Source organism: Malania oleifera, chromosome 5 (assembly GCF_029873635.1).
Source record: "Malania oleifera isolate guangnan ecotype guangnan chromosome 5, ASM2987363v1, whole genome shotgun sequence".
NCBI lineage: Eukaryota > Viridiplantae > Streptophyta > Magnoliopsida > Santalales > Ximeniaceae > Malania > Malania oleifera.
This window is the reverse complement of record NC_080421.1, coordinates 111,276,084-111,279,902: the sequence shown is the minus strand read 5'-3', so window position 1 is coordinate 111,279,902 and position 3,819 is coordinate 111,276,084.

Genomic DNA, 3,819 nt, shown 5'->3' with positions numbered 1-3,819 from the left:
GCTAGGCGAGCAGAGCAGGCGAGCAGATAGAGTGGGCCATTGCCTTGTGTATAGGGTAAGTGTGAACAGAGGGATTGAGTTTTTGAGGAGATGGTACTGGTGTATGTAATTATAATATGGGAAATACTGAATTCTGGTATTGTGTATATATATATATGGATGTATGATTTTATGTTTTCTGCTGCACAAGTGTGTCTATATGTACAGGAATACCTCAGTGCCCATTTGAGGTCTGAGATGTTATAGCAAGGGTATCAGAGTAATTTCATTTATTTTTAGAAAAAAAAAATGGTGTAATTTTTGGGTCGTTACACGTCATATATTTTATACAGAGTTGGTGGTAAAGCTAGTCGATAGGCAACTGACCAAATCTTCTCAAGTATCTCAAATGGGCCAATAAACCTAGGGCTCAACTTACCCTTCTTCCCAAACCTCATAACTCCCTTCAATGGTGCTATTTTCAAAAACACATGGTCACCTACTTTAAATTTCAATTCCTGACGGCGAGTATCTACGTAACTTTTCTACCGACTTTGAGTTGCACTGATTATATCTCAAATAAGCTAGATTTTATCGTATGCTTGTTGCACTATTTCTGGTCCCAAAACTTGCCTCTCACCTAATTCATCCCAGTATAAAGGAGAACGACACCTCCTACCATAAAGCGCATCGTACGATGTCATACCGATGCTAGTTTGATAGTTGTTATTGTAAGCAAATTCAACCAGCGACAAAAACTGGGTCCAACTACTCTCGAAATCCATTACACATGCTTGCAGCATATTCTCAAGTACTTGGATCATTCTCTCTGTCTTTCCATTTGTCTAAGGATGGAAAGCGGTGTTAAATGCTAACTGAGACCCCAAGGCCTCCTGCAAGCTCTTCCAAAATCGTGATATAAAGCATGGGTCACGGTCTGAGACTATAGATACTAACACTCCATGGGGTTGAACAATCTTTTGAATGTAGATCTCTTCCAATATATTAATAGGGTAGCTAACTTTAATAGGTAGAAAGTGAGCTGTTTTCGTCAGTCGATCAACAATTATCCAGATAGCATTCTAACCATGCGGTGCCGGCGGTAGTCCAGTGATGAAATCCATGGATATGTGGTCCCATTTCCACTTAGGGATGTATAATGGCTGCAACTGCCCTACCAACCTCTGGTGCTCAGCCTTAATCTACTAGCACGTCAAGCACTGCTGCACAAATTGGGCAATCTCCCTTTTCATGCCACTCCACCAGAAATACTCTTGCAGATCCCTATACATTTTAGTACTACCAAGATGAACCGTGTATAGAGATATGTGAGCCTTCTCTAAAATCGTTCTCCTAATATCATCATCTGTAGGCACACATAATTTGGTGTGAAACCTCAGAGCCCCATCATCAGAAATGTTAAACTCCTCTCCCTGACCATCTTGTACTTTGGCTATTACCTCTACTAATTCTGGGGTCATCTCCCTGAGCGGCTTTAATATTTTCATATGACATAGGTTGCACAACCAGACTGACAATAAATGCCTGGTGACCATCCTCCACTAACTCCACATTGAGCCGTTCCAAATCCATCTGAATTGGGTGCTGAATTACTGCTGCTAACTATGCTGTACCCTCTAATTTACGGCTCAGTGCATTAGCCACCACATTTGCTTTACCTGGGTGGTGGCTGACGGTGCAATCATAATCCTTGATGAGTTTTAACCATCTATTTTGCTGCATATACAACTCTTTTTGCGTGATGAAGTACTTTAAACTTTTATGATCAGAGAATATCTCGCATCTCTCACCATACAAGTAATGCCTCAAAATCTTTAGTGCGTGTACCACTGCAGCCAATTCCAAATCGTGGGTAGGGTAGTTCTTTTCATATTTTTTCAACTGTTGGGAGACATAAGGTACAATCTTACCATGCTGCATCAACACACAACCTAGCTCTTTCAAAGATGCGTCACTATAAATTACATAACCATCACTAGATGGAATCCTCAGTACTAGTGTAGTGACGAGCCGTTGTTTTAATTCTTGGAAACTCTGCTTGCATTCGTCATCCCATACAAATCTGGAATTTTTCCTGATTAGTCCTGTCAAAGGCCCTGATAATCTTGAGAATTACTCTACAAATCGATGATAATACCCCACCAGTCCTAAGAAATTCCTGATCTCCTGAACATTCCTCGACCTTTCCCAATTCACCACTGCCTCTATTTTATTGGGATCCATTGAAACTCCATCCCTTGATATAACATGCCCTAGAAACGCAACTTTTTGGAACCAGTTTAGTGAACTAATTTAGACATAAAACTTCTATTTAGAGGTCATTTAGATATATCAAACATCCCCTTAACATATACAAGACTCCACTTCGATCCAAAAGAAACTTGTTGCACATTAGCAATATAGTCAAACTTAACTATAGCTTAAAGGCTTGAAAGGAAAGTTGTATATAAAAACAAATAAAACAATATTGGTTGGACGATGCTTTGGTGGCAACCTATGTTAGCAAAAGACAACAATTATATAGTTTGGTTGCTATTACATATTTGGATTATAGTATTGGCTTCCATGCCTATGTATGTATGAGTGTGGGTTCTTTATTTTTGGAAAAAAGGCATTAATTGTGAAGCATGTTTGCCGTGTTAAATTGTTTTTCAAGTGGTGAGAGGATACATAATCAACATTTATTGGCCCTTAGTTGCACAATGGTGTTGTGGCTATAATTGCTATGACCATTATCACAACACATCAACTAGGTTTATATGGTATTTTTTTTTTTCCGTATGAATAGCTGGTTTGATTGGCATCTTCTTTGTTGTTTCAATCCCATTCCACAAGACGAATTCTCTCCATGTATATCAAGTACCTATTTTCATTTGACAAATCATAAGTTGTCATATTTATTTGGTCCTTTTATAAAAAAGAAAATGAACTATTCAAATTAAAAACTGATCTTAAAGTGTCCGGTGAAAAATTGCACAATGCTTAAAATGTTTAAATTGACCAGAGAGAGATATGCCATTTGAAGAAAAGTTATTGATACACTGATAATTTTGTAGTATTCAGGAAAGAAACTAAATGACAGCCAAATAATAGGAAAAAATTATTACGAAAAAAAAAACTTTTACCTTCTATAAAATCTAACTTTTAAAAGTTATCCAAACAAAGTCAATAGCCATATTTTTATTTAAAAGTTAAGAATATGTTCATAAAACATGTTGTGCTCAATTTTTAATTTTTAAAAGGAAAAAGTTTGTCAAAAAGAAGGGTCCAACTCGCCCCTAGCATTTTGTTCGATTCTTCAATTACATTTCCATTTTGACAATAGTTGCTTTGATCAACCTCCTCCCATTGATTATAATAGTGTAAATGTTTTCTCAATATTGTTAATTCAAATTACTATAAAAAAATTATCATCAATTTTATGCAAGTTGACTAAATTGACGCACTCTTTTTTGTGTTTTCTTTACCTTGTACTATCTCTTTCCTATGAAATTATTTAATTAAATATTTTGTACAATGTATAATAAAATGTTCATCTCATCATTATCAAATTATTTGAAATTATCATCTCGCATTTTATACGAACTAAAATACGAGTTTGCTGTTATAAAAAAAATAAAGTTGAAAAAAGCATAAAGTTACTATCTTATAATTAATATTATAAATAAATAAATAAATACATAGAGAAAGAAACCCCATGAAATGCAAGAACACATTCCTACATTTTTTAGGGAAGCAATGCATAGTGGAAGGGAAGAAAAAATTTGAGTACAATAATTGAGAGGGGAAGTGGGAAAATGAAAAGAAAAAGCAGGGGCA